The sequence below is a fragment of the Balaenoptera borealis genome (genome assembly GCF_965194805.1).
Source record: "Balaenoptera borealis genome assembly, chromosome: 4".
Taxonomy (NCBI): domain Eukaryota; kingdom Metazoa; phylum Chordata; class Mammalia; order Artiodactyla; family Balaenopteridae; genus Balaenoptera; species Balaenoptera borealis.
The window spans coordinates 12196029-12222029 of NC_138861.1; the positions used below are offsets into that span (position 1 = coordinate 12196029).

At 34.5% G+C, this 26001-nt stretch overlaps 1 protein-coding gene and 1 pseudogene across 7 annotated transcripts in view; one reads left to right on the top strand and one right to left on the bottom strand.

Annotated features, from left to right (window-relative positions):
- The window catches only part of CCSER1 (coiled-coil serine rich protein 1), a 1297084-nt gene that overhangs the window by 794133 nt on the left and 476950 nt on the right, over positions 1 to 26001 (top strand). The gene's annotated exons all lie outside the window — the stretch shown is intronic.
- Positions 8425 to 10611, bottom strand: LOC309628581 (hepatoma-derived growth factor-related protein 3 pseudogene; annotated as a pseudogene). The gene has a single exon. The product of its transcript is annotated as a hepatoma-derived growth factor-related protein 3 pseudogene (transcript).

The following is a 26001-nucleotide window of genomic DNA, read 5'->3' on the forward strand; positions in this document are numbered from 1 at the left end:
CAGACATGAACACCAGGAGGTGAGCATCATGGGAGTCACCTTATATGTCTTCTGTCCCCTGACATTTAGTCTTTTAACCCTAAATATTATGCTTAAGTAATCTCCTTCGTATATCACTATAGCTACACACTGTTGGTTCCAAAATCTATATCCCAGTCGAAATATCTCTCCAAAAACCTCAGTCAATATAGTCAACTCTCATGAGATATTGTTGTGTTAATGTAGAAATTTCTATGTGGAAATCAACATCAACATTCTTCCTTTATCTCCAAATTGCTCCTCCCTCTTTTTGCCACCTTAGGTGATGACACATTCTATGTCAAGTGCATGTGATCACAAACCTGAGACTGTAATTTAATATTCTGGAGTAGAACCCAAACATCAGTATTTTAAAGAAGCTTTCCAAGTGATTCTAATTTGTAGCTGTGATTGATAACTGATGTATCTATAGCATTACTCTGCTTTGTCTGCTTCATAACATATATCACAATCTGAAATTATTCTTCTCCATTATTGCCTTATTCTTTTTCTGTCTCTCCCTTAGAATGTAAGCTCCTTGAAAAGTTGTTCACCATTATATCACCAATATCCGTATATAACAATTTTTGGCATATAGTAGGTATTCAGTAACTTACTTATTGAATCATTGCATGTTAAATACCATTTATTATAAGTCAGCATTATGCTAAGTGTTTTATATATATTATTTTATTAATCCTCACAAAACTCTTATGAGTCTATTTTTAATTCTATTATTCTCCTTTTATTGATTATGTAAGTGTGGCTAAGTATTGATAATTTACCCAAGGTCACATGTAAAGTAGAACTAGGATTGAAACCACGTCTGCATTACTCCAGAGCTTATGGTTTTGACCAATATATTATACATATGCTTTCCAGCTATATTCATTTCTTGCTCAAATTGCTGTTCCTTTGAGTATGTTGTTTCTTTTGAAATAGCCTCTTCATTTGGTGATTTATTAATCTACTGTGGTAGGATTAGAAATCTAATCATCTATATCCACCAGAATATAGTTTCTTCATTTTGTTCACCATCCTTACATATTCCATTTTTTGATGGATGGTTATTCTGAATGCAGTTATTATCAAACAATACATACTGCCTGTTCTTCAACAATGTTCTAGACACAGAGCAGGAACATACCATCTGACATGCTCCCCATTCTTCACTTTGATCCATAACTTTGATCCACAAATTTCTCTGCATTTTACAATCATGAATTCCCCAAACATCCCTTGAGTTAAATGAATATTGATTATCTTCATTTTACAGATGCATAAAGTTAGGCATAGAGTAATTAAATAAATTCTTCAAAGACAGACAATGAGTTGATTGGAAAATCAAGGTTAACATTGAACATTCTGGATTCCTGCTTCTAAAAGGAATGGATGGTGTCTTAAGTTGGTTTCACTATACATAGCTGAAAATGTTTATTGTAAGCTTTCTCAATATATCCTCCATTAGTTTTTGGACATTGTCCAGAAGAATTCACAGTAAATTGATATTTAGCCCTTAGATATGTATGCAGTTTTTGTCTGTTGGATTCTGTGGGAGATGCAGAAATGAAACTGAAGAAAGAATTTAGCCCATGGTAATTATATCTTCCTGTAGAGATTCTGGTAATTATGTTTGGATATTTTTTTACTGTATAATTTAAAGTTTTTTATTTTGTAATGTAGCTCTAATTTACCATATAGAAGTAAGCAGGTAATTAAGCTGAGATTACTTTCTACTCCCACCCAACATTTAGAACATAATCAGAGTTATTATTACAAAATTGTTTAAAGTTATATTACTATTTATGAATATGAACCCAAACCAAAATGCATAGCACAATAACATAATTAAAAAAGACTATATTATTTCACTGTGTTGCCATTCAAATAACCGAATTAAAACTATATATCCTCCATTTCACCAGCAGTAGGTTGTTAGACTCATAAAAGATCCTTAGTTGATTTGCAACCTCTTATATCTGGCTCTTAAACAAGATGATATATCTTTCTGTTTTTTTATTCTTACATTTTTTAATATAAAATTTATTTAACAACATATGTATATAGTGCATCACCTCTGCGTAATTTTTAATTTGTTCACATATTGAGATTTTGTTGAATCAAAATTTAATGCATGGTCAAAATTATTGTGATTAAAATGATCTTTTAGCAAGCCCAAGAAATAGGAAATAAGATATAATCAGAAAAAGAAATTAATAAACAAAATGGAATTTAAGTTTAAATAGGATTTTATTTGCATCTGCATGTGTCATTTAAATCACTGGTAAGAACAGTGTAGAGGTTCCTTAAAAAACTAAAGATATAACTACCATATGACCCAGCAATCCCACTACTGGGCATATACCCTGAGGAAACCATAATTCAAAAAGTCACATGTACCCCAATGTTCATTGCAGCACTATTTACAATAACCAGGACATGGAAACAACCTAAATGTCCATCGACAGATGAATGGATAAAGAAGATGTGGTACATATATAAAATGGAATATTACTCAACCATAAAAAGGAGTGAAATAGGGTCATTTGTAGAGATGTGCATAGACCTAGAGTCTGTCATACAGAGTAAAGTAAGTTAGAGAAAAACAAATACTGTATATTAATGCATATATGTGGAATCTGCATATATATGGATGAACCTATTTGCAGGGCAGGAATAGAGATGCAAACGTAGAGAATGGAAGTGTGGACACAGTGGGGGAAGGGGAGAGTGGGATGAATTAGGAGATTAGGTTTGACATATATACACTACCATGTATAAAATAGCTAGCTAGTGGGAACCTGCTGTATAGCACAGGGAGCTCAGCTCAGTGCTCTGTGTTGACCTAGATGGGTGGGATGGATGGTGGGGAGGTCCAAGAGGGAGGAGATATATGTTATACATATAGCTGATTCACTTTATTGTACAGCAGAAACTAACACAACATTGTAAAGCAATTATACTCCAATAAAAAAAAGAATATGCGCTAATTTAAGATTTCCTGGTAACATGATAAATCTGTTCTGCAGATGTGTATCTTAGAAAGTTAGGCATTAGATATAAATCTTTGTAATGCATTAATGTTTTTAATCAGGGGCTTTTCAATTTTCTATCCCACAAACTCTTAAAGAGAATTGGTTTCAACCATTCCAGGATATATTAACAAATTTGCTGGGTTATGCAATTTAAAGATGAACTTCCTAAGACAGCTGCTTCATTAATAGTTAGGTGAACAGATGATACTTCCATTTATTTCTTGTTTCTGAAAACTTTCCACTTATTTGCATGTACCAGAGGACCTTGTCTTGAAGAACAAAATAAAAACAGTTAGAATCAGTACAACTGGCAGTGTGACTATTTTGGATTCTAATTGAATAGCCAAGGGAGAATTATATGACTTTCATCAGTTAAACTAAAACTTCAATCATTCTACCAGAAGTCCTCTTACTGATTTACCAAAGTTCTCACCACCAAATTTCCCACCAACCTTCCTCCCCTCCTCTACCATCCCAAACCATTGGCAAACACTAATATGTTCTCCATTCTAAAATTTTGTCATTTCAAAATGTTATAAAAATGGAACCATACATTATGTTATATTTTGAAATATTTTTTTCACTCAGAATAATCCCATGAAGAAAAATCCAAATTGTATGTGTCAATAGTCTGTTCCTTTTTATGACAAAGTAGTATTCTATGGTATTTATTTACCACAGTTTGTTTAACCATTCACCCACTGAAGGATGTTTTGGCTGTCTCCAGTTTTTAAATATTATGAGTAAAACTTTTGTGAAATTTATGTACAGGTTTTTGTGTGACTTGATTTTATTTATTTGGAATAAGTGTCCAAGAGTACAATTGCTTTTGTATTAAGTATTAGTTTCCTTTTGGTACTATAACAAATTACCGTAAATTTAGTGACTTAAACAATATAAAATTTGTTATTTTACAGTTATGAACGTTAGAAATCTCACTGGCCTACAATCAAAGTGACTGCAGGGCTATGTTCCTTCTGGAAGCTCTGCAAATAGTCTATTTCCCACTTTGCCAAATTCTAGAGGCCGTTTTCCTTGATCATGGCCCTTTCCTCCATCTTCAAAGCCAGCAGCATAACATCTTCAAATCTCTCTCTCCCATATCTGCTTCTCTAACTCTTACTGTTCATCTTCCCTCTTTACCTTTTAAGGACCTTTATGAACATATTAGGCTCATCTGGAAAATCCAACTTAATCTTTCCATCTCAAGATCCTTAATTTAATCACCTCTGCAAAGTCCCTTTTGCCAAGTAAAGTAACATATTCACAGGTTTTGGAACATAGGATGTGGATATATTCTATTGAAGGGAGAGCAGGTTGGCATTGTCCTGCCTACCACATATGGTAAATGTATGTTTAGGTTTATGAGAAACTACCAAGCTTTTCCAGAGTGATGTTACCATTTGCATTCTTCATACCACCAGTATATGAATGATCCAGTTTCTCTGCATCTTTGCCAGCATTGAGTGTTGCCACTATTTTTTTTATTTTATCTATTCTGATAAGTATATAGTGTTATCTCATTGTGGTTTTAATTTACATTTCCCTGATGGCTAATGTTGAACATCTTATCGTGTTTATTTGCGATTGGCATACCTTATTTGGTGAAATATCTGTTTATTTCTTTTTCCATTTCTAGCTGGATTATTTGGGGTTTTTTTATGGTTGAATTTTGAGTCTTCTTTATATATTCTGGATAGTAGTTCTTAATCAGCTATGTAGTTTTCAAATCTTTTCTTCCAGTCTGTAGCTTGTCTTATCTCTTCACATGGTCTCTCACAGAGCAAAACTTGTTTATTCTTAAGAGCCATAAAGCTTCTGATTTACTAAATTATTCTTGCTAATTCTTAACACTATTGAATTTTTTAGGAAGGCTATTAAGGGAATGACAGGATAACTGACAAATCATATTTGTGAATAGCTACATTAAACTAAACAGGATCCCACGTGTTAGTTTATTCTTGGTTACTGTTACGTACGCTGTGACAGCTAGATTTTTCTGCAACTTTCATGCCACATATTAGGGTTATCATAATTTCTCTTTATTAAACCAAAACATAACACTTTGGTAAATTTCCTTATGACACATGAAGGAAAATTTTACTAATCAGTTGCTAGAATTGATCAGTTTACTGAAAATTATGGGCTACGTATATACTTTTCTTAATTTTCTTCTTGTCTATTATATAATTATACTTATTTTTAAAAACAAGCAAATTGTGCTGCGAGAGCCTTTGGCAAAAAACAGCTTGTATTAAAACATCATAAGACATATTTCTTTTTCTATAACAATATACCTATGTATTCATTTCTTTCCAAGTACATCCCAATGTTTTGCAATAAAGAAAATATATGCAGTAAAGTAAATAAAATAGAAATAATAAACAAAGCCTTTGGAAGTACCATGAGGTTAGTTAATATGATTAGATATCTTTTGTGACTTCTAGCTTCCTGGAATTCATCACACACACACACACACACACACACACTCACTCACAAATATATGTGGGGAATGTATACATAAAGTTGCATTGTTCTTAGCTAAATGCGGAAAGTAGTCTTGGTCCTGAAAAAAATCAAAGTTTTTCCCTCTTGCTAAGCTGCTAAGGAAATTTCTTCCTTGGAAACTTTACAAAGGATATACTGAAAGAAAATAAGCAATAGTTTTATAGTGAACAGAGAAATGATTTTTTCACTTGGCTGTTTCTTATAATGATGCCTGATGAAAGTTGAGGAAATAATATTAAAGTATAACTCTGAAAAGGCGTTTCTGCTAATGTGGTCTTAGTATTCAGCTGAAAAGAATAGAATATGCTTAGTATAATTTCCCCAATTAAATATTTGTTATTAAGTATTAAGAATAAAAACTTGCTTTGATCTCCTACATAAATAGTTCTCTTTTTTTTCCAGAGTCACCCTTTTTCTTGATGCATATTAAAGATAAATGTGTTAAGATTTAAGTTGTATTGGTCTAAACATACCTGATTATTCTTATTAAGTGATTTTAAAGATCAAAATTATCTCACAATACAACTTCTACAAGTAATGTTAAAAATAAATAACATCCCTTAAAAAGAATGACATCAAGGATGAGATAAACTGGGTATAATTTTTAATAATTCCATTAAAGTAAGAAGTTATATGGATGGATTCTAATTTAGATAATTTCATTCTTGTCTTGAAATTGTTGAAGTCCCGACACTAAAATAATATGTGTTTTAAGATGTTTTCTTTGACACAGATCAAGAGGTTTTGGAAATTCTAGTATAATTCTTTTCAGTACAATAAATGCAATTTTGATTTAGTTTGCCATTTAACCCTATTGGCTCTGTTCTTATTCTGTCAATCTTGTGTATTTAGTACTGCAATCTTTTGAAGTATGAATGTGATCTCTATTATCACTCTAAAAAATCTACAAGCATGAATCCTTTGAATGGTTAGTTGTTAAAAGGATCAAATCTAAGAAAAATTCAAGATTAATTCTCAAGAGAAGCCTAGTTGATTTTTCCTTAATTATAATGGTAGAGGGCAAATTCAGTTTACTCTAGAGGGGTGTGTTTGGATCCCACATTAACTTTTACCATTTAATGGACTAAAATGTATTCATTTGATACCAAGAATTCCATTTACTCAAATTATCCATCCATTCCAGAATCAAAATCATACACATTGAATGAAAAGAACAGAAGGTAATTTTTAAATCCACAGTTGTTCTGTTTTCTGTGAACTTTCATCATCTCTAAAAAGGGATTTTACACTAAATTGTGTCCTATATTTACTTTAAATCATCAGTAAGAATTATACAATTATATTTACTTTTTAACATTATATACTTTTCTAAAGGGATTCATGCTTTATTTTATACCGGTTAATCTAATTTGCAAATATATAAATGATTAGTACATAATCCATAAAAATTTATTGTTAATTACTCTGAAAATAAACTATATTTTTATAAACAATGTTATTATTCATTATATTTTAAAGCTTAAGTCAGCATGTCATAAAGTTGCATCCATAGATATAAATTTAGTGTTGCATAATATATTCTTTCTCTTCCACTCCCCCTCCTTTTTTTTACGGGGAGGAGGCAAATTCTTACTTGTCTTCTGTGTCTCAGCCTTAAATTCTTCAGGGAGAACTTCCCGCTCTAGAACAGTTCTCCCTGCGATATAGCCCTCGATAATAGCACTGCCTCTAATAACACCCTGTACTACCATTATCATAGGACTTAAAATATTTTATTTTACTTAGATTTTTTTAAATTAATTTTTTATTGGGGTATAGTTGAGTTACAATTTTGGGTTTCTGCTGTACTGCAAATGAATCAGTTATACATATATATTTATCCACTCTTTTTTGGGTGCTTTTCCCATGTAGGTCATTACAGAGTACTGAGTTCCCTGTGCTACACAGTAGGTTCTTATTAGTTATCTATTTTATATATAGTAGTGTGTATTTGTCAATCTCAATCTCCCAATTTATCCCTCCCCCCCTTTTCCTTTTGGTAACCATACGTTTGTTTTCTGCATCTGTGACTCTATTTCTGTTTTGTAGATAGGTTCATTTGTACCATTTTTTTTAGATTCCACATGTAAGCAATATCATATGATATTTGTCTTTCTCTGTCTGACTTACATCACTCAGTATGACACTCTCTTGGTCCATCCATGTTGCTGCAAATGGCATTATTTTTTTCTTTTTTTAATAGCTGAGTAATATTCCACTGTGTATATGTACTACATCTTCTTTATCCATTCCTCCATTGATGGACATTTAGGTTGCTTCCATGTCCTGGCTATTGTAAATAGTGCTGCAGTGAATTTTGGGGTACATATAACTTTTCAAATTATGGTTTTCTCTGGATATATGTCCAGGAGTGGGATTGCTGGATCATATGGTAGCTGTATTTTTAGTTTTTTAAGGAACCTCCATATTGTTCTCCATAGTGGCTGTATCAATTTACATTCCCACCAACAGTGCAAGAGGGTTCCCTTTTCTCCACACCCTCTCCAGCATTTGTTGTTTGTAGATTTTCTGATGATGGCCATTCTGACTGGTGTGAGGTGATACCTCATTGTAGTTTTGATTTGCATTTCTCTAATAATTACTGACGTTGAGCATCTTTTCATGTGCCTCTTGGCCATCTGCATGTCTTCTTTGAAGAAATGTCTATTTAGATCTTACACCCATTTTTTGATTGGGTTGGTTGTCTTTTTTGATTTTTTTTTTTTTTTTTTTTTTTCTATTGTCAACTTGCTGTTAACAATTTTTGCTTTAATATATGAATTACATTAATACCTCACATTACATATATGAAGCCAAATTACACTAACTTAGTTGTTTACAACCTCAAACCTTACTCCCAGTACACATTCCAATAAATTTATTCTGTAAAAACAATACATTTTTTTGTTTTTGATTTTTTTTTTACAGTAAACTTTTCAACTACAAACCTCGAATACGCGAAAGATGTTCCAAGGACAAGCATAACAGGATTGATAAAACCCAAACTGACTAAATGTGTTCTCACAATATAAGCTGGCATAAAAATAAATAAAATTTTCTATTATCACAATTGCAACAATAATGTACACATAATAATGGTTTGTGGATGAGTATTAACTATTCTAATTCTAGTTCCAAAAGAAAACAACAGATCATTTTAAAAGTCTATATTTAAAAGTCAATGCTTTGTCTTACTTCCCATAGGGCTACTGCTGATTCCAGCTTTAAAATGTAAAGTATCCAGCTTGAGTGGTTAGCTCAAATTGTATTGAGACTGGGAAAAAATAAATCATTGCCTTTATTTTGGAGTAACACAAAAGACTCACTAACTTCACATATAGAAACTGAGTTTGTGTACGTTAACAACATGAGTTTTGAGAAGTATAAGCTGTCAACTAGCTATTTCTAATACGGAATAGATATTTTACAATATGATTAAACTTTACACATGGCCTCAAAACTGAAGAACAATTTTAAGTTTATCTTCAATATGCCAACATTGTGTATCTAGGAATTGGTTCCTGGGTTCTGTCACAGAGAGGAAATCCCTTAAGCATTATGTTGAGTGGTCATTTTAAAAAATGCTAATTTATATTTAACTGAGTGTTTGGTGATGGTGGAGTAAAGGCAGGAGACTGATGAACATAACTGCCTTGATAAAGGATCCTAGACTTGTATAAGCTTGTGCAAAAATCTGGATAATCCTTAGTGGTTAAGGGCAACTTCATGCAACCAAATAACAAGAAATTAAATCAATAACCTTAAAAAAGGCTAAAATGTCTTTTTTCCCCCAAACACAACAGAGAGGAATGTGAATAATGTACATACAAACTGGGGTTCTGTCAATGACAACAAGGACTATGTGTTGGTTCATATCAAATCCAAGAATATTAGACAACCAAACGTATAACCTTCTTGTGGTTTTCTTAATATGCAGCATTCATTATGGTAGTTAGGTCCCTTCACTGGTTTTTTGCAAGTCTGAAGTTGTGTTTCTTGTGTCATTGCCGGCATCTCCACCCTCAGAGCTGCTTTTATTTTCTTCTTCTTTGCAGTCCTTGTCATCTTCATCTCCTGGAGATTTCCGGGACTGTTTGGAGGATTTCTTTGAAGTGTAAGACTTTTTCCGTTTTGAGCCTGCTTTTTCATTCTTTCTTTTGCCTTTTCCATCTTCTTCTACTCTATCACCTTCTTCCTCACTGCTTGCATCTGCAGTATTCCCGCCTTCTCCCTCGGTTTCTGAAGAGCTCTGTTGCTGAATTGCCTGGTATCCAGTAAACTTTACTCCTGGGTTATTTTCTATTTCCCACAATCCTTCATTAAATCCTTTCCGTTTGTTTGACTTTCCAAACTTGTCTTTGTATTCCTTATAAGGGAAAAGGTCTTTGGGACCTAGAAATGCAGTTTCATGGGTGCCAAAAAAGAAGATAGGATACTTATTTGCTGGAGGCTTCACAGCTCCCTCTGGGAGTTCATCAATCACATGGCCTAACAATTCCACTTCTAGGAACCAATCTATCCCGGGCCGGCCAGTGCGGGTAGCCCTTCATCTTGGCGAAGACCAGGTCGCCCGCCTTGTACTCGCGGGGCCGCGGACGCGCCATCCCGGCCGCTCCCCTTCCTGGTCGTCCTTGGGCGACGCGAAGATGCCGGGAGGCCGCCCCCCCGCGGGCCAACGGACTGCGCCGCGCTCCCCGCGGGCCTCGAGCCGGGCGGGCGGGCGGACGAGCGGCCGCTCCGACGAAGGGAAGCGGCGAGGCGGCGGCTGGGGCGAGGGGTGGGCGGGGGGCGCAGCAGGCCCGGCAAATCACCGCCCGGCAGCGGGAGAGGGGAGCCCCCGGCCGCTCGGCTCTCCCCGCGCTGAGGTTCCCCGCCGCCGCCGTGCGCTGCTCACAGGCGCCGCGTCGCCTGCCTCATGCCGCCGCCGCCGCCGGCGGCCTCTTTCCCGGGCTCCCGGGCGCGGCGCGAGCACCGGGCCTCGCGCCTCCTCCGAATTCCTCCTCGGGCAGCGACCGCAAACACGATCTTATTATTGTTCTCGCGCGCGCTCAACATCCCCCCCCCCCCCCACTTCCCGCTCCCCACCCCTCCCCTCCAGGGCCGGCCGGTTAATTCCTAGGTACACGGCCGGCTCTTGCGCAGAAACCGAGCGCGCCAGCCCGGCAGCTCGGCGGGCGGGCGGTGGGTGCGTCTTCCCCCAGCACCGAAGCCCGCGCCGGGCGGACGGGAGCACCTACTCCCGTCTTTTTTGATATTGAGCTGCATGGACTGTTTGTGTATTTTGGAGATTAATCCCTTGTCAGTTGCTTCATTTGCAAATATTTTCTTCCATTCTGTGGGTTATCTTTTATTTTGTTGATGGTTTCCTTTGCTGTGCAAAAGCTTTTAAGTTTAATTAGGCCTAATTATTTTTGTTTTTATTTTCATTACTCTAGGAGGTGGATCAAAAAAGAGCTTGCTGCGATTTATGTCAGAGAGTGTTCTGCCTATGTTTTCCTCCAGGAGTTTTATAGTGCCCGGTCTTACATTTAGGCCTTTAATCCATCTTGAGGTTTTTTGTGTGTGTATGGTGTTAGAGAATGTTCTAATTTCATTCTTTTACATGTAGCTGTCCAGTTTTCCCAGCACCACTTATTGAAGAGACTGTCTTTTCTCCATTGTATATTCTTCCCTCCTTTTTCATAGATTAGGTGACCATAGGCGCATGGGTTTATCTCTGGACTTTCTATCCTGTTCCATTGATCTATATTTCTGCTTTGGTGGCAGTACCATACCATTTTGATTATTGTAGCTTTGTAGTATAGTCTGAAGTCAGGGAGTCCGATTCTTCCAGCTTCATTTTTCTTTCTTAAGACTGCTTTGGCTATTCAGGGTCTTTTGTGTTTGTTTTACTTAGATTTTTAATATATGTTTTGCATTTATGATTTAAGCTCTGTGATGGCTGAGTTTCAGTATACTATCTTCTCCTCTGTAGCTCAGATCTTAGATCCAGAGAATGGCACATAATGGATATGCAATAAATATTTGTTGAATACATTCATGAATAAAATGGTCAGTTTTTAGTAAGAATGATTACTATAATGGCATTGGCATATGGTAGAAAAATAAAAGAAACTTTTTAAGAAGGTTCCTTCAAAAGCACATCTATAATCCATTTCTTTCCTTATTCATTCTCCAGATATTTATTTTACTCTTAGATTTTCTTAAAACATTGCAGTAGCTAGTGGGCATATCAAGATGAATAAAAGCCAATCTCTAACTTAAAAGAATTAGCAGTCCATTATGGAGACAGACACCTGTCCAAATAACTATAGCACAGTCATAAATCCTGTAAAAGAAACCTAAGCTATGTGAAGAGAGCCCCACCTTACAGAGAAGGTGGTATAAAACTGAACATAGACCTGAAATACTTGACTTCTGTTACTTTTTTCTCCTCAGTCTAAGTATAGAGAGAGAGCCAAATATTCAGCTCCTGCCCATTGTTCCTATGGGATAATGTGGGACAAATTTTTCAGATCTCTAAGGGATCTTTTTATTATTGATATCAAGTATGTTTATACAGCAACAGTTACTATTCCTTCTGGTCTTCTTATGGCAACACAAGTAATAACTAAAGAAAGAAAAGTGAATAATATTTTCTTGGGATACTGTTTTCTCAAATTTTAATCTCTTTCCATGGATTTCAGCTGCTTATACCTTTAAACGTGGTCAAATACCATCCACGTTTCTCTTGGCACTGGTTGCAGACACAGTTATGAAGGCACTAACAAGCTAGATAAATTTGTTATAATATCTTTAGAGTTACCATCAGTCATTGCATATGTAGGTACTGGTGTCCTGCACAGCCCCAGAGAGATTTGCGTATACATGTGCAGTGTATAACCACTTAATGGTAAGCAGTGGTCCCTGGCACCATGGACCAATCCTAAAATCCTAAAAATAATATAACCAGAATAGTATGTACTGACCATTTTGCTTTTGGCCTAAAATTAGCCGCAATAATTGAAATTCTTAATCTACCTTCTTTTATTTCCTATTGATTTTATTTAAAACAACTGATTCTTGTGGAATACTTACATCTGATATTACTGAATTGGCTGATAACCAGTGCTACTGATTGCTATGATATAGGGAACAAAGATTATGGGTCCTGCTGAGAATGTCATTGAGTAATAAATTTAGCTTGAGCCACTGAAATTTTTAAAAAACTGCTAGTATTTAAGATCAAGGTTCTGAGTTTCATACTTTTTTGATCAGTTGGTTTTTATATTTATAGGACTATACTTTTAACCTCAGAAAATTATCTCAAAAATAGCACCATATTGACAGTGGTTTAGTGTAGGAGTGATTTATTGCAGAATAGATCTGTTGTCCCTATCAGGTGAAAAATTTTTAAGCCAAATTTTTTTAGGATAGTAGATCAGAAATATATAGATGATGGTATATTTGGAAGCCCATTAAAAATACATAGTGGTAATATTTTGTTACTAAAAATTCAGGAGTATGATAATAGATTGATTATTTCCTTTTTGTAGTCCTAATGATGCAAATATCTAATGTGTAGCTGGATTATCTTTTTTTTTTCGTCTGTTTAATGTACTTCCCAACTTAGTGACAGTTGACATCTTTTCAGTTTCTTAAACTCCCCAGTAATAACAATGATGAGCTCTATTTAATAATCCTTTCCTCTTTCTCTGCATAAAGATAGAAGGACAAGATGTTCAGATTGTATTTGCACATGTGATTCTCAGTCATATATGCCAGGAATATTTTCTGATAGTATGAGAAATATGAATTCTGAATATGATATTTTCAAAAATCAATCTAATTATATAATGTAATACTTATATACATTAATCTATGGTGTTTATAAAACTTACTTTATATTAATCTTGTGGACACAATTCTGTCATTTTGCAAAATTTCAAGTCATTTTGCAGCTTTAACATGATGATGTTGAAACTCTGACTTCAAACGTGATGATGTTGAAACTCTGACTTCAAACTACTTTTTTAAAATAGCCTTTTTAGTAAAAAGGTAAAAATAAGCAATAATGAGATCATTTTAACTTTCAGAATGAAATCAAGTGTGTATGCACAAAATTCTTTTGGTCAGTGTAATTGCTTCCTTAAGTTCTATGTGCCTGTCAAATTAAAAATAATGTTGTATTAGACCAAAGAACCTTTTAAAAAGAGCATCTGAATGTTATTTCCTGTTTAACATTGAGCATCCAGGGTTACAGGTTTTAGACAAATATAATATTAATGAAAAAACTTTAGTAGGAGCTTTCAGACACTCAGAACCCCTACTTATTATGAAAGCTTCTCTAATATTCCTAGGTTTAATGTTTAAGCACTGCCTGATTTGCTCATGAATAAAAAGTTTTTGTCTTTGGTGTTAACATTTCATGTATTTCTGAGTAATTTATTTATCCAGTAGTTAAGTATTATTTCTAAGTCCTTTACAGCTTGATTCTGGTTGATGAAACAAGGTCATGGAGGCACTATTTCGGTTCTTGGCCTCCAAGACTTTGGCCTCTTATTCTGTATTAGCACAGGTGGGAATGAATGGGGACACATTTCTGTTGTCTTTCACCAACTAGGAGAGGGACTTTGAGAGAGAAGTATAAAGTGAATACGGAGAGCATTGTCCTGGGTACCTCTTTGTATATTCAGTCTGAACATTGTACATCTGATGTCTTGGTGTAGTTAAATTCTGGAATGGCCCTAGGAAATAATTTTCTTGTCTAACTTTATCTACATTTCAACTAAACAGCCCTAAAAGCCACTCTGCCTAGACTAGTGGCAATAGAGTGAACACAAGGTTTCCTTCCACCAAATGATTGCCCTGACACTGCTAAGGACAGGTCCTTCTGTCAGATGAGAGAATAAAATATTGACAGTGTTCCAGTGAGTGTAAAGTTGTTATCGTTACTTACTCTTTTACTCATAGTGAAAACTATGGTTCTACCATTTAGCATATTAAGACTACTTCCCATTTTATTGTATTTTACATATCACCAAGCGTTTTTACACACACAGATTATCCAGATTAATTTTCATAATTCTTTGAGATGGGAATGAACCTTCTGATTGTTAAATGCCCAAGGCACTCCCAGGGCTACCTGTCACCTGGGGTCTTTTTCAAGGAAGATAAAGGTAAGAAAGTGATTACAGTTAGCTGAATGCCTCCTCGTTGAGAGGTAAATGGAGTTTGTCTCAAAGAGTTTCAGTTGCCCAAGGTCACATAAGCTACCTAGCCTGTGGAGAAAATGGAGGTATATTAATAAAATTCAAAACAAGTGATAGAAAACATTTGTCTGACTTTCATAAACTCTCACCCCACTCCAGAAGTCTCCAACAGGGTTTTCTAGATCCAATTCTTTTCTTTCATCAAGACTTCTTATTTGTCTTTTGGCATTTCTTATTTTCCTTCTTTCTTTTTCCAACTCTTAACACTTCTGTAAGAGGTTGTGACCCCAATCTAAACTCTATGCTGCCAGTTTAAAAATCCAAGCACATAACAGTCCATCATGTTAGAGCTTCCATGAATATATAAACGAGGATGTCACTTATTACTTATGAGCGTGAGATTTTAAGAGAAACATTTTGGCAGACTTTTAATTTTTTCTGGGGATATTTCTTCACCTCTTATTGCTGCTGGACATTGGAGATGGATTTTGGTGCCCATTATTTAGTATTGCTCATCTATTTCAAGCCTTAGAAATCTAGGCTATCTTTTTAATGTAGATTAAAGCCTCCAAATATTACCATATGAAAACAATAAAAGAAAAACTTCTAGGGCCAGTTCTGATAGGTTAGATAAAAACATAAATGATATCAGCTTTTTCTCTCTAATTTACTTGCTGTTTCTTCTGCCCCAAGACGACTACTGGTCACTTTAACTGCTTCTACTTCTCTGTGTCAGTTCTTCCTCCACCACCACTTGTGCTATAAAAGCTACTATATTCTTTAAGCATTATATTCTACAAGAGTTTTATTCTGTAAACCTTAAGCACTTTATTACCTAGTGAATTCTTTTGAGGACTAAGCAACTAAGCTTCTTATAATACCTTTACATAAAGCAGTTATACTCACTGTATGATACAAAATTCTTGCTGTGTTTTTTTTTTTAATAAAGCCAGATTCTTATTTCTTGACAAATTCAAAAGAAATAGAGTTTAAAATATTAATAGGTATCTACTTTACACATAACTCTGAATAAGAGATTGAGTCAAATATTTAACTTGATTTATGCTAAAAATAAGAAATACTATAAAGACACATAATATTTTTTTCTGTAATGCAAACTTTGAATTGCCATACCAAAGATAATTAAATTCTGTTTACGTAGGACTAGAAGGTGACAATGTTTGTCACAGAAAAGTCCTAGTTTGGAGAGAATTAAACCCACAGTTTATCTCAGTGGAAATTGTGAGGATAAATTATTCTTCCAAGCTTTGCATTTGTTTTAAAGAAAAAGTGAAATATAAATGCAAACATATAGTTCACTGGCCCAAAATATAAAGCATTTTTTGAGGAAAATTAATAATCTGTACTGGTCTCCATCCTATACTTATTAAATGATGCTAGTTTATATGTCTATTTTATTATCTAATAACTCATCTTACCATTATGTAATTTGAGTATAATAATATTACAGGAAAGTCACAGTTTCAGCCTAAACTTATTTTATATATTTATTTCATAAATTTGTATTTTCCAAAAAAAATGTAATTGTTAGTTTCAATTGAATTGGCCCATATACCATCAAAGTTCTATTTTTACTGCTAGACTAGTAAAAGTAGATTATAGTGGAAAAATAATGCCTATTCAGATTTTTTAATTGGACCTACTGCTTTTCAAATGTTTATTTTTTTACCAATTTGTTTTAACTAATCTACTGTGATCAGATGCTGTCTCTGTTCATTACATGAAATTAAAGTCAGAGTCCTGGATATTTAAATGGAAAGAAGGAAGATAGAAAGGAAGAAAGAGAGGAAGGGAGTGAGGAAAAAAAATTAATTTTAGTGAAAGGCCTAAATAGTCCATAAACCAGATGCTTTGGGGCATACATTTATAAGTTTTATTAATCTTTTCATATAAATGATGCTTTTAATTTGTAAGAGTTTATTTTTCTCAGATGTTATCTTATATATTTGAGTTATTGTTAAATTTTATTTTTATATTTGAAGGAAAACCATATTTATTTATCTTTTATCTTTTATTGAAATATAGTTGATTTGCAATGTTGTGTTAGTTTCTGGTGTACAGCAAAGTGATTCATTTATATATCTATGTATCCATCTATACATATACATATTTTTTTTTATTATGGTTTGAACAGGATATTGAACATAGTTCCCTCTGTTATACAGTAGGACCTTGCTGTTTATCTATTTTATATACAGTAGTTTGTATCTGCTAATCGCAAACTCGTAATGTATCCCTCCCCCATTCCCTTTCCCCTTTGGTAACCATAAGTTTGTTTTCTATGTCTGTGAGTCTGTTTTCTGTTTCATTAATAAGTTCATTTGTGTCATATTTTAGATTCCACATATAAGTGATATCATATGGTATTTGTCTTTCACTTTCTGACTTACTTCACTTCCTATGATAATCTCTAGGTCCATCCATGTTGCTGCAAATGGCATTATTTCATTCTTTTTTGTGGCTGAGTATTATTCCATTTTTTATATATACCACATCTTCTATATCCATCCATCTGCTGATGGACATTTAGGTTGTTTCCGTGTCTTGGCTATTGTAAATAGTGCTGCTGTGAACATTGAGGTGCGTGCATCTTTCTGAATTATAGTTTTCTCTGGATATATGCACAGGAGTGGGATTGCTGGATCATATGGCCACTCTATTTTTAGTTTTTTGAGAAACCTCCATACTGTTTTCCATAGTGGCTACACCAATTTACATTCCTTCCAACAGAGTAGGAGGGTTCCCTTTTGAGTGAAAACAATATTTAAATCTCTCTTAACATGTGCTTATTATTAAAGTCTATATAAATATTGTAGTTAATTTAATAGGCAAAAGATTGCTTTTACTTATGCAAAAATATAATAATCTTTTAGTTTTCACACCAAGTGTATTAAAGTTCATTCAGTGATAACCAGAGAATAAACTTCAATTTCAGTGTCTGAAAAGGTTCTTTTTCAGTTCATGTATTTGTTGTTTTTTATACTATTACAATATTTCAAATTCCACAAACCTTAGAGTTGTTCAAGTATGAAACGTTAAGGATTAATAGCATTTTGTAAACATGAACAAATTATATATAGGCTTGGTATATGATTTATTAAGATTTTGGTTTAAAACAATTTTGCTCATTCCTCTAAGAATACTCATTACTGAACAGATTTCTTATTTGGATCAAGTCCTTCACATAAATTCATGCAGTTTACACAGGTTGTTGGCTTTAAGTAGTAGGAAATGTTTGTATAAAAAACAACAACAATATGTATAGTTTTAATGTCTCTCGATTTTCATTTGAAGTTGACAGGATGAGGATGAGGTTGAATAGCTCTTAGTTTTAAACATGTACTTTTTATTTTTCTTCAGAAGTATAATTAACAAAATAAATTTGATCTCAGTAAAATTATTTTTAAATAGTTTCATACTGTTTTATGTCTTTAAAGGGTCCTGAAATTCATCCTTAATATATCAGCAGAATCATTACAATTATACATGAATATTTTTTCTGACTTGAGTAAGCAACAGAAAAGCTATTCCTTGCATATTTTAAATATACTACAAACTTTATTTAAAATAATCACCATCATTATCATTGTCAACACCATCATCATCATCATCATTTTTACTATCATCTCTACCATGATTATGACCATGATAGTTATTGCACATTCTAGGCAAAGTAATACATAAAATTAATCTCTTCCTATATCAATTACCTACCATTGCTAGTAGCTCTCTGATGTTGATATTCTGAAAAAAATTTTATGTATGTATATACAGTATATGTTATCTATGGCATATAATGGATATGCTATTTAAAAATATAAAGTTTTTTATAAAAACTTTAAAAAAAATAAAATTTTTGCTTGGTGACATAAAGTGTAGTGTACTAGATGCTGTAGATGCAGCTAGAAATAGTGCATCCCTAACTTAACTCCCTGCCCAGTGTATAGTGCGGAGGATATGGTTTTAGAAAGATTGTTGTTGCTGTCTTTGTTTCTGTTTGCTTTATATTAGTTAGGAAACTAGTTAGTTTTGTATTTAAAGAGGGAGCGATTCAAGCCTTGTTTATGTATTAAGGGTAAGGTGGGAGTAAGGAGGAGGAGTTTGAATACAGGGGAGGAATAAGTGATTAGGAAAGATGCTGTAGGACAGCGGTCTCCAACCATTTTGGCACTAGGGACCGGCTTCATGGAAGACAATTTTTCCACGGATGGGGGAGGGGGGAGGGGGGATGGTTCAGGCAGTAATGCGAGCGATGGGGAGCGATGCGGAGCAGCAGATGAAGCTTTGCTCATTTGCCCACCACTCATCTCCTGCTGTGCATCTGGGTTGCTAACAGGCCGAGGACCAGTACTGGTCCATGGCCTGGGGGTTGGGGATCCCTGGTGTAGGAGACAAGAAGGAATAAAGCTCAGAGCTGAGGAACTGGTCTAAATCTGAAGTACCTGTCTCCTAAAGAGGCTTCAGGTGGGAGTAATAAGAATAAATGAATAAAATGATAAGATTATTGGGGCAGAGGATGGTCAGCAGGAAGGAGGGCAGTAAATTGAGGGAGCTTACACCTAAGGGCCTTTATTTTCTTAGTGAAAGCAGAGGTAAGGTCAGCTCTTGAAACCTCTTAACTCTTTCTTTCCATCTCCTAATGAGGGAGTAGTAGAGGTCCGAAGAAAATGAACAAGTTTTGAAACAACAGCAATGGAGGATGATGGGAAAGTAAATAGAATGGGGAGATGTGGAAGGATTAGAAGTCATTGCTAAAGATATTTTACACTGGACCCCAGTTTTCCACCATTATGGCTTTCAATTGCTTTAAATTATAGATTGAATTTAAGCAGGAAGAGTATCTTTACCTGCCATTTGAACACGGCACAGTTATAGAGTTCAGATTGCCCAACCTTCAGAACTACATGATGTTTCCTATTCCTAAGTTGTATGAGAGGAGGGAAACATACTAAATAAGGGAGCCCCAGGAAAGTCAGTGAAGTACATTCTGGGAGTGTCAGTGAGACTACATCAACCAGGGATTTATCTAAGTGAAATCTGCCATGTATTCTGGAATGTGACATTTGCTGTTTCCTAAGGCCAGCCCTAGCTTACTAAGTTTAATTCTATATATTTCAAAAAATGGACTTGAGGATATGGGGAGGGGGAAGGGTAAGCTGTGACAAAGTGAGAGAGTGGCATGGACATATATACACTACCAAACGTAAAATAGATAGCTAGTGAGAAGCAGCTGCTTAGCACAGGGAGATCAGCTCAGTGCTTTGTGACCACCTAGAAGGGTGGGATAGGGAGAGTGGGAGGGAGGGAGAAGCAAGAGAGAAGAGATATGGGAGCATACGTATATGTATAACTGATTCACTTTGTTATAAAGCAGAAACTAACACACCATTGTAAAGCAATTATACTCCAATAAAGATGTTAAAAAAAATTAAATAAATGAACCCAGTTTCTTTAACTGGATAATCAATAAATCCTCAATTAATAAAAAAATAAAAAATAAAAAAATATATTCTGATCATACGTATATTTATGTAGCCATGAAGAAGCAGTTCTTTTCTATAGTTTCTTAAGATTCTAGGTCACTAAGAATTGAGGAATTTGATAATATTTCATAGGAACATTTTAAAGAACTGTTATTATGATGATTTGATTCTAGATTTGGATGAGAAGGAGATGAAATAACTAGTTTCACTTATAAAGTCCCCAATACATAAAATACGTAGAGCCATCAAATTACTGTGTTTTTTCCTTGGGCAATCTCATTTAAAAGCATGATTTTAGTTACAAATTAATACTTCTCACAATTCTTTCGTATTTTTCCTTAGCTCAGCCCTCTATCATGTACTTCAGACTTGCTTTTCTCAATGCTCAGCATATCTTAAACTATACTCAAAGTCCCCAAAACAAAAGTGTACTTTCTCTAGTATTTCCTTTCGCAATAAACAGTACCAGTAAAGCCAGAAATCCATTGTCCTCCCACTTCTTCATTCACTGCTTCAAATCATTTATTAAGTCCTGTTGAATTTATCTCCAAATATTCAGGTCATCTTCATCTCTCATTTGGACTACTGGCTTCCTAAATTATCTCTGTATCTTCAATCTCCATGCCATTCTTCAGCCTCTTTGACTGATAGTCATCTTACTAAAACATGTAGTTGATAAGATTATTTCCTAGTCTATAAAATCTTTAATGACTTTCCATTACCCTTAGGGTAAATAAGAATCTCTTTCCATAACATGCTTATCAAGCCCTCCGTAACCTGGCATCTGCCCACGTCTTTTACTCGTTTTCTTGACACACTTCTAGAGTGTGCTAAACTCTTTCTCTACTTCTTTCTCTCTCTCTTTCTTTCCTTTTTTTTAAGTTCAGTACCACAGTGTCTCAGATATCTGTGTCTTTTCTTATACTGCCCCCTCTTCTGCCTGGTACATTACCTCCTAAGCCCTATCTTTGCCTGGGTCAATCCGTACTTACCCTACAGTTGTAAATTTAAATGTTACTTCCTTCAAGAGACCTCCTTGATTTCTGAGGCAATGGTGATGCCCTGCTCTGTGTTCTTACAGCATCCTGTGTTTCTGCTATCTTACACTCACTCTTATTATTGTGATAATGACTTATTTATTTGACTGTTTACTTGCTTTTTCCTCTCACACTGCTCTGTGTGAGAGCACAGATCAAGTCCACCTATTTCGTCTCCATCAGGTAGTATACTGTCTGACACAACCTCTCAATAAATGGTTATTAGTGAATGAGTAGGATGCTCTGAGTTCAAATTTAATATGATAGTGAATATTTTTATTTTTACTATTCAAAATTTCAGTTTATCTCTTAATGTGCTGTTTTTAAAAACTCCCTTTCAGTATTCTCATTTTTTGGACAAGGTCTTTGCTTATGCCTCTATAAATAAATCTATGTATAAATGGATCTATAAAATATGTATTTTGGACTGAGGCTCTCATTTAAAATGCTCTATATCGGCCACTGTCAAATTTCAAACTTAATTTTTATGGGTTTTATGTAAAACTATTCAGAATTTATTTTTTTAACTATTTAGTTTTCCATTACAAAAGCCATAATGATACTTTATTGAATCTAAAAGCACGAATAATTTTAGCTTACTTTTTAAGAGAATTCCTCATTAGAGTTTGCCGTAGTGACTGTGAAATTTGATTAATATCAAGAGCATAGAAAGGCAATATCGTCAGCTTTGTGCTGGTTTTTGAAAGTCCACATGATGATTTAAAGAACAAGTAAGGCAAACCTATACCTCCAGTCATGTTTAATCTTGCACACACCCAGAATTTCTTCTCTTCATAAGCACATTTGCATCTCTTGCTTACCACCAGAGACAGCGATCAATAATGATGAATAATAATATTATGTAACTCACTCAGAAGAGGCATATTACATGCAGTTTAGAAGTGATTTACATGAAAATCCCCCTTGAAATGCTGCAGGAGTCATTGATAAATGGGATCCTTAGAGCACAGTACATGACACACTAGCTTTGGACAGCATAATGGTTTGCCCATAAGTAAATAAGTAAATCTTTGTCATCACATGTAGCTATTTCTTTAATCTTCCTCTGCAATTATGGGCAACTGTGGACAGATACGGTGTGTTCACCTAATGGTCTCCGAAGAAGAAAGAATTATATATAATTTCAAACTGATGATAGCTTACAAAAATAGAAATTGCTGCCAATTTTAATTGAAGAAAAGTTTATCAGAGCTACTGTTTATCAAGAATGAAAAATATAGTGTACCTATAATCTCTTCGGGGAAAAAAAGGAATAAGAAAGTCAAGATTAAAACTTATTAGAAAAGATTTACTTTGAAAATAAATGCTTACTTAAGACAACATAGCTTTATTTGGAGTTCAAATTTAAATTTGCATGTAAAAATGAGAAGTAATACAAGCTTGATATCATGGATGTTGCTATAGACCCACAGCACTTGAAAAGGTGTATGTACTTAATTCTTGAATGATAGGTGGCTTTTTGATAACTATTCTCTAATTATTGATAAGTAACTTTAATAAACATTGTGTCACTCCTTAAAAGCATACACTTTGACAACTTTACAAGACCAAGAAAACACTAGGAAATCTGGAGTTTGTATGTATAACCAAATATATTTGGTTTTAGATCATGTCTATTTCCCAATTTGGCATTATAAAGAAGTGTGAAAAGTACTTAATATTTTCTTTGTTTCTGTTTTGTCTTATTTTTTTCCTATTTGGAAGCTAAGGCTCAAGGGCCTTGAGCCTTACATAAATGTGATCTATTATAAACTTTATCATGTGGAAAACATAAATCACTTGTGATTATAACTAACTTGAACTGCTTGCTGCATTTCTTTACATCTTTAAAAAAATGAGGTATTTTAAAGTTAATGTCTTAAAGAAATGTTCTCACAGGGAACACCTTTCCATTAAAAGATTATGCCAGTAAGAAACACCTGACTTTTGAAATTAAATTCCTATGTGAATAAGTGGAAGAATTGGCAAGATTTGCTTTTGAATTCATAAGGCAGTTTTTAAATTTCTCATCACATTTTACACAGATCTCTAGATCTGCCTTTTTTCTTTTTCTCTTATTCTTCCTTTCTCCCTCAGTGACTTCTAAGTCATTGTTGCAAGAAATTACAGCACACACTATGCCAAGAGCCTGAAAAGGTACTTTCTTTTCTTTTTCATTTTTAATATTTTTTACTGGAGTATAGTTGATTTACAATGTGTTAATTTCTGCTGTATAGCAAAGTGACTCACTTATAAGTATATATATATATCTATTTTAATATTCTCTTCCTTTATGGTTTATCACAGGGTATTGAATATAGTTCTCTGTGCTCTACAGTAGGACCTTGTTGTTTATCCATTCTCTGTATAAAAGCTTACATCTGCTGACCCCAGCCTCCCACTCCATCCCTCCCCCAATGCCCTCCACCTTTGGCAACCACCAGTCTGTTCTCTATGTCTATTATTCTGTTTCTGTTTCATAGATAAGTTCATTCGTGTCATACTTTAGATTCCACATATAAGTGATATCATACGGTATTTGTCTTTCTCTTTCTGACTTCACTTAGTATGATAATCTCTAGTTGGCATTATTTCGTTCTTTTTATGACTGAGTAGTATTCCATTGTATATATGTACCACATCTTCTTTATCCATTCATCTGTCGATGGGCATGTAGGTTGTTTCCATATATTGGCTATTGTGAATAGTGCTGCTGTGAACACAGGGGTGCATGTATCTTTTGTAATTATAGTTTTCTCTAGATATGTGCCCAAGAGTGGGATTGCTGGATCATATGGTAATTCTATTTTTAATTCTGAAAAGTTACTTTCCATGAGATAGTATATGTGAGAAAAACCAAAAACTATTTCCACAGATTATTTTTATACAGATGATATTAGAAATAACAAACAGAAAGTCTTAGGCTGATTATATAAATCATAAACATTTCAAACTTATCTTTAGACAATAACTCTAATGAAAATAATTTACTAATTTGCAATGATAAAGTGTACATTTGCAATATAATTGTTCAGTGTACATATAAGCATCATTACTCTTCCTTTTTTATTCAGAAACACATTTTTGTGTCTTCTTTTCCAGTAAAAACATTTTATCATTTCCTCTCAGCTTAATGAAGCTTAGGTTGAATGATTCAGTTACTCACACTCAGTATTGACCATTTACTATGGTCCAGAAACTGTAAAAGACACAGGAACAAATGATTGATGTACAATAAGTCTCCTCTGAATCAGTACCCACAGATTCAATATTATGAGACTTCCCAAGTGGAGGGAGAAATGACAATATTCTGTAAGGTGAACTTCAAAGTTGACTGGATTTTTAAAGAGCTAATGTGAGAGATTCATTTGGTTTCAGTTACTATGTGTGAGCACAGACAAATACAGACAGAAGTACAGCATATAGAGATAAGGTATATTTCAAATGGTTAAATTTTTCTAGAGTATCTTTTTTTTTTTAACATCTTTATTGGAGTATAATTGCTTTACAATGGTGTGTTAGTTTCTGCTTTATAACAAAGTGAATCAGTTATACATATACATATGTTCCCATATCTCTTCCCTCTTGCATCTCCCTCCCTCCCACCCTCCCTATCCCACCCCTCTAGGTGATCACAAAGCACCGAGCTGATCTCCCTGTGCTGTGCAGTTGCTTCCCACTAGCTATCTATTTTATGTTTGGTAGTGTATATATGTCCATGCCATTCTCTCACTTTGTCACAGCTTACCCTTCCCTCTCCCCATATCCTCAAGTCCATTCTCTACTAGGTCTGTGTCTTTATTCCCAATCTTACCACTAGGTTCTTCATAACCTTTTTTTTTTTCCCCTTAGATTCCGTATATATGTGTTAGCATACTGTATTTGTTTTTCTCTTTCTGACTTACATCACTCTGTATGACAGACTCTAACTCCATCCACCTCACTACAAATAACTCCATTTCATTTCCTTTTATGGCTGAGTAATATTCCATTGTATATATGTGCCACATCTTCTTTATCCATTCCTCTGATGATGGACATTTATGTTGCTTCCATGTCCTGGCTATTGTAAATAGAGCTGCAATGAACATTTTGGTACATGACTCTTTTTGAATTATGGTTTTCTCAGGGTATATGCCCAGTAGTGGGATTGCTGGGTCGTATGGTAGTTCTATTTTTAGTTTTTTAAGGAACCTCCACACTGTTCTCCATAGTGGTTGTATCAAATTACATTCCCACCAACAGTGCAAGAGGGTTCCCTTTCCTCCACACCCTCTCCAGCATTTATTGTTTCTAGATTTTTTGATGATGGCCATTCTGACTGGTGTGAGATGATATCTCATTGTAGTTTTGATTTGCATTTCTCTAATGATTAATGATGTTGAGCATTCTTTCATGTGTTTGTTGGAAATCTGTATATCTTCTTTGGAGAAATGTCTATTTAGGTCTTCTGCCCATTTTTGGATTGGGTTGTTTGTTTTTTTGTTATTGAGCTGCATGAGCTGCTTGTAAATCTTGGAGATTAATCCTTTGTCAGTTGCTTCATTTGAAAATATATTTTCCCATTCTGAGGGTTGTCTTTTGCTCTTGTTTGTGGTTTCCTTTGCTATGCAAAAGCTTTTAAGTTTCATTAGGTACCATTTGTTTATTTTTGTTTTTATTTCCATTCCTCTAGGAGGTGGGTCAAAAAGGATCTTGCTGTGATTTA